The 10,591-nt window shown below is 42.0% G+C and overlaps 1 protein-coding gene across 6 annotated transcripts in view; it reads right to left on the reverse strand.

Moving 5' to 3' along the window:
• Positions 1-9,369, reverse strand: part of wipf2a (WAS/WASL interacting protein family, member 2a) — a 35,374-nt gene extending 26,005 nt beyond the window's left edge. For 3 of the 6 annotated variants that reach the window (XR_009808795.1, XR_009808794.1, XM_061915552.1), the window contains exon 1: positions 8,941-9,368. The gene's annotated coding sequence lies outside the window, so the exon portion shown is untranslated. Of the gene's footprint in view, positions 1-8,940 lie in introns of all 6 variants that reach the window. The other 3 variants (XM_061915583.1, XM_061915576.1, XM_061915569.1) reach the window with 3 other exon arrangements.
• Positions 9,370-10,591: the final 1,222 nt, after the last annotated feature.

Below are 10,591 nucleotides of genomic sequence, written 5' to 3' on the forward strand. Positions count from 1 at the left end.
TAAGACTTTTCATTTGTTTGCGGTTCCAGACAGATTTGTTTTCTGTGTTTTCGGTCCTTCAACGTTTCGGGTTCCCGACCCATGGTTTACCAAGTCAAAATTCCTTGTGTGTGAATACATTTGATGGTCAATATAACACCAAAAAGGTACGGGGAGCCCTTGGCGTTTCGTCATCCATGTTCTTCTTCACCAATCTTTGTGATAACAGTAACTTAACAACTCCTGAAGTCGCCCCCTGCTGGCTTGCAGAGGGAACTAAAAGAGTTTTTTTATCCTAAGAATATAGTCAGAGTTTGCCCAAATCTCTCTAAGGGCAATACGGAGATACTAATGCATGTTTTTATTACAAGTCGTATAGATGATTGTAAGGCCTTGCTTTCTATGTATTGCACCTTTACAATTCTTCCAAAGTTCAGCGGCACGTGTCATGACGAAGACCAGAAGGCGGGCTCATATTACACCAGTTTTTAAATCTCTGCATTGGCTCCCCGTGTGTTTCAGGATCAATTTTAAGGTTCTTTTCATGGTTTATAGATGTTTTTATGGTATTGGGCCTTCTTATCATACAGATTTGCTTTTACCCTATGAACCTTCCCGGGCCCTGAGATCCTCCGGCACTCATCTATTTATTCCCAAAGTCACAGGGTGGCATCTTTCCACCATTACGGCCCCGGTCTATGGAACAGCTTGCCAGAGGACCTCAAGGCTGCAGAGAATGTTCATGATTTTAGGAGCAGGCTTAAGACCCACCTGTTTGACTTGGCTTTTACCTTATATAATTTTATTGAAGTCATTTGTATTTTACTTTTTATCCTACTCGGGCGCCTTCTTATACGTCGAGGCCTGCTGGGGCAGCGGACTGAGAGCGGGGGACACAAACAGGCTGGACAAGCTGGTAAAGAAAGCCAGTAATGTGGTGGGAGTGGAGCTAGACTCTCTGGCGGTGTTGTCAGAGAGGAGAAGTCTAGCAAAAGTCCTAACCATTATTGACAACAACTCCCACCCACTACACTCGGACCTGGTGGAGAGAATGAGCACGTTCAGTGGAAGGCTCAGACTCCCAAAATGCAACACGGAACGGCACAGGAAGTCCTTCATACCAACAGCCATCAGACTGTATAATGCACATGTTCCTTTTTGGCTGTACTTAAATGTATAATGTATTTATATTATTTACATGTGAATAATGCTGTATAATAGACTGTGTTTATGTTATTCACATGTAAATAATGCTGTATAATGGACTGTATTTGTATTATTCACATGTGAATAATGCTGCATAAGACTCTTTATATTATTCACATGTGAATAATGCTGTATAATAGACTATTTATATTATTCACATGTGGAATAATGCTGTATAATAAACTATTTATATTATTCACATGTGGAATAATGCTGTATAATAGACTGTATTTATATTAACATGTAAATAATGCTGTATAATGGACTGCATTTGTATTATTCACATGTGAATAATGCTGTATAAGACTGTACTTCTATTATTCACAAGAGAAGAATGCTGTATAATAGACTATATTATTCACATGTGAATAGTGCTGTGTAATAGACTGTATTTATATTATTCACGTGTGAATAATGCTGTATAATAGACTGTATTTATATTATTCACATGTAAAAAAAATACCTAAGTGTTTATTGTCTATTGTGAGCGGACTGTGGTGCTGAATTTCCCCCAGGGATCAATAAAGTACTTTCTATTCTATTAGTTACATGTATGCAAGATTTAATTTTGTTATATTAATTTATTTATTTACTGTATATATATTTTTTTTCTATTAATCTTCATATGTATTACTTGCATTTTGTTGTTCATCTCTACACATGGCTCTTACTATTTTACAAGTTTTATTATTTTTGTTTTCCTCAAATGAGCCATCTGCCTGAGGGGTTATCGGCCGTGCTTGCGGGGGCGCTTTTGTGCCTGCGTCCTGGCGGCCACGGTCTGATGACCTCCTGGTGCAGATGTGATAGTGTTTACTCGCATGTCACTTCTGTACTCAACAATGCAATAATTGGCCCAAATAGTTGCATACATTTTGGTGATTTAACCACCAATTTAGTACCAATCATTGGTACTTTAACTTACTGTAACTTAATTCCAACCCTTGATGCTGAGGGCCAAGCAGGGAGGTAAAGGGTCCCATTTTTATTGTCTTTGGTATGACTCGGGCATCTGGTCAGGATGCCACCCAAACGCCTCCCTAGGGAGGTGTTTCGGGCACGTCCAAACGGTAGGAGGCCACAGGGAAGACACAGGACACGTTGGGAAGACTATCTCTCCCGGCTGGCCTGGGAAGACCTCGGGATCCCCCTGGGGAAGAACTGGACGAAGTGGCTGGGGAGAGGAAGGTCTAGGCTTCCCTGCTTAGGCTGCTGCCCCCGCGACCCGACCTCGGATAAGCGGAAGAAGATGGATGGATGGATGTAGTGCTGGGCGATATATCGAATATACTCGATATACCGCGGGTTTCTCTGTGCGATATAGAAAATGACTATATGGTGATATTAGAGTATATGTTCTCTCACAGTTGCTTTTAGCTGCGGGCATTACACTACAGGCTCGTCTCCCTCTTTCTTGTCTCTCCTTCTCACAGACAGTAAGTGCACTTTCTTACATTCGTCACATACGTATACGCTCTCGCGGAGCAGAGAGGTAGCAGCATGGGTATCGTTAAATGTTAGCTGTGGTGCGAGTGGTAAAACGAGATAAAGAAGGTGTGAATCTGGTAACAAATGAAGGAAGAAATAATTCCCAAGAAAAACAGCAGGGGGTCCACCGTCTGGCGGTGGTTTGGCTTCAAGCGGAAAGATGTCAAACAGACAACCGTAATATCACGTGTGCGGCAAAAGAGTTGCTAAAAAAAAGTAGCGTTACTGCTAATTTGTAGCATCGTTTGAAAAGTCACCCAAGTCGAGAATGAAGAGTGTTTGAAACTCCGCATGTCAACATCTCCGTTCGAAAAATCCCCAAGCAATCATTTCCACATCAACGCCGTATGCAAAAAATAGTCCACAACCGAAGGAGATAACGTCCACATAGCGAAGGACATACACTATTTAGGTTCCCATTATGCAGCTCATTTTTATTTGACAGTTATTGAAATATATTGTGTGACATCACGTTAGTGTTGTTGTGATAAGTCGTCTTAGTGACATCATGCACAAAAGTGCACTAAGAGCTTGTTTTAAAATGTCTCTGACAATCTTGCCCTTTCTGTTTTGGAAATGACATGAATGTTTGTGCCACTGCTTAATAAATGTGGTTTTAGTTCTGATTTCCCTCTCTGCATGAAAGTTTTAAATAATATATTAATACAGTATGAACAAGAATGTTTTTAATGTAGACACAGAATCATCATACTGCTGTGATTATATGCGTCAAGTGTTCATTCAAGGCTAAGGCAAAATATCGCGATATATATGCTGTATCGTGACATGGCTGAAAAATATCGAGATATTAACAAAAGGCCGTATCGACCAGCCCTACTTGAAACTCCGCATGTCAACATCTCGGTCGGTGCCAAACCCACAAAATGCCCAAGCCAACATTTCCACATCAACACTGAATGAAACAAATAGTCAACAACAGAGGCAGATACTGTCCACTGGAACCTACCACATAGTGAAGGAGATACACGATTTGATTTCCTATTACGCAGCTCATTTTTATTTGACAGTTCTTGAAATATCTTGTGTGACATCATGCACAAAAGTGCACTTTATCTGTTTTTAACTATTCTGTTCTGTACAAAAAGTGCACTTTCATTTAGTTTTGTTAAGTCATCTTAGTGACATCATGCACAAAAGTGCACTAAGAGCTTGTTTTAAAGGCCTACTGAAAGCCACTACTAGCGACCACGCAGTCTGATAGTTTATATATCAATGATGAAATCTTAACATTGCAACACATGCCAATACGGCCTTTTTAGTTTACTAAATTGCAATTTTAAATTTTGCGCGGAAGTATCATGCTAAAACGTCGCGGTATGATGACGCGTGCGCGTGACTTCTCGCATTGTAGATTACATTTTGTTCCAGCAACGTTCCCAGCTATAAGTCGTCTGTTTTTAATCGCATAATTCCACAGTATTATGGACGTCCGTGTTGCTGAATATTTTGCAATTTTTTTCAATGAATAATGGATACGTCAAAGAAGAAAGCTGTAGGTGGGAAGCGGTGTATTGCGGCCGCATTTAGCAACACAAACACAGCCGGTGTTTCATTGTTTACATTCTCGAAAGATGACGGTGAAGCTTTACTATGGAACAGAGCGGTCAAGCGAACACGGTTGGATTGGACCACACACACATAAAGTACAGTGTATTATGCAGCGATCATTTCGAAAGATCGTGTTTCGAAGAGGGTCCCTTGCGAAGGGCAGAGGTGGGCATCGCCACCACCCGTCGACTGGTGCTGAAGAAAGGTGCGGGGCCGACCTTCAGGTTGTACAGGTACAACCATATAATCTCACTAAAACACTAGTAACTCAATAAGCAGATAAGGGATTTTCCAGAATTATCCTAGTAAATGTGTCTAATAACATCTGAATCGCTCTCACTGCCCTCGCTTTTTTTTCTTTCTAAGCCTTCACTCTCACTATCCTCATCCATGAATCTTTCATCCTTGCTCAAATTAGTGGGGAAATTGTCGCTTTCTTGGTCTGAATCGCTCTCGCTGCTGGTGGTTCATGTGTGAGGAGCTCTACAACCAAACATCGTCTGCTACTTCCGGTACAGGCAAGGCTTTTTTATTAGCGACCAAAAGTTGCGAACTTTATCACGGATGTTCTCTACTAAATCCTTTCAGCAAAAATATGGCAATATCGCGAAATGATCAAGTATGACACATAGAATGGACCTGCTATCCCTGTTTAAATAAGAACATCTCATTTCAGTAGGCCTTTAAGAACTCTGTCCTTTCACCCCCAAAAAGTGGGCGCCACTAAGAAGCAAAGAGAAGTAGGTCAAGTTGGTTAAGTTTAATTAATAATGGAGACTACAAAGTAGAAAGATGGAGGTGGGAAGCTTTTAGCCTTTAGCCACACAAACACAGCCGGTGTTTCCTTGTTTTACATTCCCGGATGTGACGCTTTACTATGGAACAGAGCGGTCAAGCGGACATGGTTGCTGACCACATGACAGGCAGGTTTCGGTGAGAAAATTGTGCTAATAAATCGGCTCTCACTGTAGACATGAGCGGAGCTTGCATCCTCCTGCAGCTGCGGACTATTACTTCCTCCCGCCGGAGACACTGGTGGTCACCACACCTCTCTGAATTTCAGGTACCATATAATCTCACTAAAACACTAGTAACACAATAAGCAGATAAGGGATTTTCCAGAATTATCCTAGTAAATGTGTCTAATAACATCTGAATCGCTCCCACTGCCCTCGCCTTTTTTTCTTTCCTCTAGTCCAGGGGTCGGGAACCTTTTTGGCTGAGAGAGCCAAAAAGCCAAATATTTTAAAATGTATTTCCGTAAGAGTGAATTAGTGAAGTGAATTATATTTATATAGCGCTTTTCTCAAGTGACTCAAAGCGCTTTACATAGTGACACTCAATATCTAAGTTACATTTAAACCAGTGTGGGTGGCACTAGGAGCAGTTGGGTAAAGTGTCTTGCCCAAGGACACAACGGCAATGACTAAGATGGCGGAAGCGGGAATTGAACCTGCAACCCTCAAGTTGCTGGCACGGCCACTCTACCAACCGAGCTATGCCGCCCATATAATATCTTTTTTAACACTGAACGAGTGCATTTTAAGTAAGACCAACATTTCTAGAGTATAATAGGTCTCTTATTATTTGTAATAACATTGTTATTCTGAAGCTAACTGTGGCGAGGGCGTGGCCCGCGGGCCTGCAGCGAAGCGGGGTGTGCCAGGACCGGCCTTGAAATCAGCGACAGGTGCATAGATGGCCCACCTGGGCCTTGTTATCTAATCACCTGTCGCTCTGTTATAAGCAGCAGCCAGGAGGAGAGACGGGGTTGGAGCTGGAGCCAGAGCGTGAGCGAAAGAGAAAAAGACAATTGCTGGAAAGCAATTGTGAAGTGTGAATTATATTTATATAGCGATTTTCTCAAGTGACTCAAAGCGCTTTACATAGTGACACCCAATATCTAAGTTACATTTAAACCAGTGTGAGTGGCACTGGGAGCAGGTGGGTAAAGTGTCTTGCCCAAGGACACAACGGCAGTAACTAGGATGGCACAAGCGGGAATCGAACCTGCAACCTGAAAAATAAAACAATATTGTAACCCTGAAACAGGCTCTCATGTTGGTGCTTGGTGGTCTGAAGAACCCCAGGAGGCCCAACCCCGCACTAACCAATAATAAATAACTTCTTACCATTAACACAACTTCTTGAACATAAATAATGCATGAGAATGTTTTATATTTTGAACGTTATTTTTAACACTGTGATTACAAGTGGAATTAAAGCTGCAAGCAGCGTTGGACGGGCCCGCCTTTGGCTGCTGCCCCCGTGACCCAAACCCGGATAAGCGGTAGAAGCATGGATAGTAGCTGCTATTATTACAGGGTATTGTGTGTAGAAATTTGAGGACAAAAAAGATTTAATTCCATTTCACATTGTCATTGTCTACTGTTAGTCCTAAGTGTCCCAATACTTTTGCTTAGTGTTAGTTCTAAGTGTCCCAATACTTTTGTCCAGTGGTAGTAGCCATCTTGAGACAACAGCAGCGCAGCAGCATCAGCGCAGTTGATCTTTGAAGGGTCATAAAATCAAAACCGGAGCAGTAATCAAAACTCCTTCCATAACTTTTAATCAGAAGGGTTCAATCTCTCTCCTGTGCGAGTTTGAAGCCGAAACGACAAAGGCGCTCAGAGGAGATAACGTTTGAAGAAAGGTGACGGGTTTTTACAAAACTTTTGTTTTGAAGGGGTAATTGCCAACTTCCTGTTGATTTTTGCTGAAGGTTGTCAATTATTAAAATGTAGGTCTAAGTGAGACCTACATAGAAGTTTTTGTTTCATGTCTCTCCAACATTCATACCGGAAGTTACAGGCAGTTTTGTTCCTGTTTTCTTCCTAGGAGCAGTTTTTTCTGTGTTTTATTCAAAAATTGCGTTAGAGCGCAATTTTGAGTTTTGGGGTTTGTTTTTTTCAATCCATCGCAATTTTTGCCAGTCCTGATGTGTGTGTCAAGTTTGGTGAGTTTTGAAGCATATTGAGAGGGTCAAAATACAGCGCAAAGAGAAAAAAATAGCTTTTTTTTTAGGCAAATTTTGCTTTGAAGGGTTTTTGCCAATTTTTTTTTAATTTTTGCCGTATAAAGTAAAATTATGAAATCTAGGTCTAAGTCGGTCCTACATAGAGGTTTTGGTTTCATGTCTCTACGACATTGCTAACAGAAGTTACAAGCAGTCTGTTGTTTTTTCGTAGGGGGCGCTAGAACGCATTTTTGATTTTTGGGGTTTGGTTTTTTTTATTAGATGGCAATTTTCGCCAGTTCTGATGAGTGTGTGAAATTTGGTGAGTTTTGAAGCATGGTCAGGGGGTCAAATTACAGTTCAAAGAGGCGCAGGAATAATAATAAAGAATAATTAAAGCTGCAAGCAGCGTTGGTCGGGTCCGCCTTTGGCTGCTGCCCCCGAGACCCACGGCCGGATAAGCATTAGAAGACGCCTTGGAGCCACTAATTTGAGAATCTAATGCATTGTGAAAGTAATGCAGTTGTTGTATTGAAGTGAAAATATCAAACTTCCTGTAGATTTTTGCTAAAGTATGTTAATTATTCAAATGTAGGTCTAAGTGAGACCTACATAGTGGTTTTTGTTTCATGTCTCTCTGACATTCCTACCGGAAGTTACAAGCAGTTTTGTCTGTGTTTTCTTCCTAGGAGCAGTTTGTCTGTGTTGTATTCCTAGGGGGAGCTAGAGCGCAATTTTGAGTTTTGGGGTTTGGTTTTTTTATTAGCTCGCAATTTTTGCCAGTCCTGATGTGTGTGCCAAGTTTGGTGAGTTTTGAAGCATTTTAAGGGGGTCAAATTACAGCAAAAAGAGGCAAAAATTACATTTTTTAGGAAACTTTGCGCAGGGGTTCTTTGAAGGCGCGTAAAATCAAAACCGGAGCAGTAATCAAAACTCTGATCTATACTTTTAATCAGAAGGGTCCAAACTCTCTCCTGTGCGAGTTTGAAGCCTTCAATAGGTCCTTTGGCCATTGCCAAAGTTTGGCAATGGGCCATGCGGGCCCTAATTATTCATTACTTATCGTGTTAAGCAGTGTCAGCTCAGATTTATCCGAGAGCCAGATGCAGTCATCAAAAGAGCCACATCTGGCTCGCGAGCCATAGGTTCCCTACCCCTGCTCTAGTCCTTTACTCTAACTTTCCTCATCCATGAATCTTTCATCCTCGCTCAAATTAATGGGGAAATAGTCACTTTCTCGGTCCGAATCGCTCTCGCTGCTGGTGGCCATGATTGTAAACAATGTTCAGATGTGAGGAGCTCCACAACTTGTGACGTCACGCGCACATTTTCTGCTACTTCGGGTACAGGCAAGGCTTTTTTATTAGCGACCAAAAGTTGCGAACTTTATCGTGGATGTTCTCGACTAAATCCTTTCAGCAAAAATATGGCAATATCGAAATAAGAAAATCTCCTTTCAGTAGGCCTTTCACTCCCAAAAAGTGTGCGCCACTAAGAAGCAAAGAGAAGTAGGTCAAGTTGTTGTCGTGGAGGTCCAGAAAGGAGCGAGTTGGCATGTTTGCGTTACATTTAACATGGCGGCCTGTCACAAATGGTGACAGCGACTACATAAATCACAGCAGCTGTAAAAAAAAAAAAGGAACAAAGTGTACTCTTGATGATAAAAGATGAGAGTTGATTTCTCAGAATGTCACAAACTACGACATGTCTTTTAAGACCACTTCCGGAGTCGGTTTACTCACCTCAAATGGACGAAGACGCGGAGAAAAAAAAAGCGCATGAATGAAAAGTGTCGCGGTGGCAATTCTTCGTGACCGGCTCAGCGAGTGACGACAGGCCGCTGGCAGGGCGACACCAGCCGGGTTAGCTGGCGGAGAGAGACGCGGGTTAGCCTGGAGCTAACAGCTTAGCATGGAGCTAGCTCGTTAGCATGGAGCTTGTTTACTTCCAGCTGTCAACTTTGGACGTCTTGGCGCCCTTTTTCCCAAGCCGCGGTAACGTTGGAGAGGAACTTTTTCGACACTTTCGGCTTCCAAGGTGGGATACTTTAACCGCACTCTTGACGCGCGACGGGCGCCATCGTCTTTCTGCTGGATGTTTGACTCGCAGCTTTCTCCGAAAGCCCGGAAGCGGACGACACAAAATGGAGGGGAGGCAAGTGTCACGTGTGACGTTCGTGAACGAGTCGTGTGTTTTTAAACGGCTCTTTTTGAACGAGGACCCGATTCGCAGTGGCGGGTCGTTCGTTGGAAAGACGCTTGAAAAAAAAATTGACAAGAAAAATAGCAGCGTTTGGATTCATTTTTGTGTTAGTTTTACTGTTAATTGTTTTTATTTTTTTTAAACTTTTCTACTTATTTTTTTTTATTTGTAAACGTTACAAGGAAGCAATTACTGGTCGCCTGTGGAGCTAAAACATTTAAATTTTAGCTATACCAGAAAAAATGATACAATTAAAGGCCTACTGTACTGAGATTTTCTTATTCAAACGGGGATAGCAGCTCCATTCTATGTGTCATACTTGATCATGTCGCGATATTGCCATATTTTTGCTGAAAGGATTTAGTAGAGAACATCCACGATAAAGTTTGCAACTTTTGGTCGCTAATAGAAAAGCCTTGCCTTGACGTCACGAGTTGCAGGGCTCCACACATATTCACATTGTTTGTAATGGGAGCCACCAGCAGTAAGAGCAAATCGGACCGAGAAAGCGACAATTTCCCCGTTAATTTGAGCGAGGATGAAAGATTCATGAATTAGGAGGACTAGAAAAAAAAAAGAAGAAAAAAAAGCGACAGCTCTGGGCGGCGCCAGTGTGAACGTTTCAGATGTAATTAGACACATTTACAATATCATTCTGGAAGATCCCTTATCTACTTATTGTTTTAATAGTGTTTTAGTGAGATTTTAAAGATTGTAAAGACATACCTCGAGGTATGGTGCAGTATAGCTCGGTTGGTAGAGCGGCCGTGCCAGCAACTTGAGGGTTGCAGGTTCGATCCCCGCTTCCACCATCCTAGTCACTGCCGTTGTGTCCTTGGGCAAGACACTTTATCCCCCTGCTCCCACTGCCACCCACACTGGTTTAAATGCAACTTAAATATTGGGTTTCACTATGTAAAGCGCTTTGAATCACTTGAGAAAAGCGCTATATAAATATAATTCACTTCGGATGGCTGCGGTGAACAGGCAGTGTTTTAGAGAGAAGCCGAGGAGCCAAACACACAGCTGCCTTTTTTGACAGCTGCTGCAGGACGACGAATAATCCACTGATGTCTCCGGTAAAATACATAAATCATAATTTCCCCATCCAAAAACATGCTGGTTGACGTAGAGAAAACATGTCCGCTTGACCGCTCTGCGTTAAAGCTTCACAACAAACAAATAAACATC

Source organism: Nerophis ophidion, linkage group LG01, assembly GCF_033978795.1.
Source record: "Nerophis ophidion isolate RoL-2023_Sa linkage group LG01, RoL_Noph_v1.0, whole genome shotgun sequence".
NCBI lineage: Eukaryota > Metazoa > Chordata > Actinopteri > Syngnathiformes > Syngnathidae > Nerophis > Nerophis ophidion.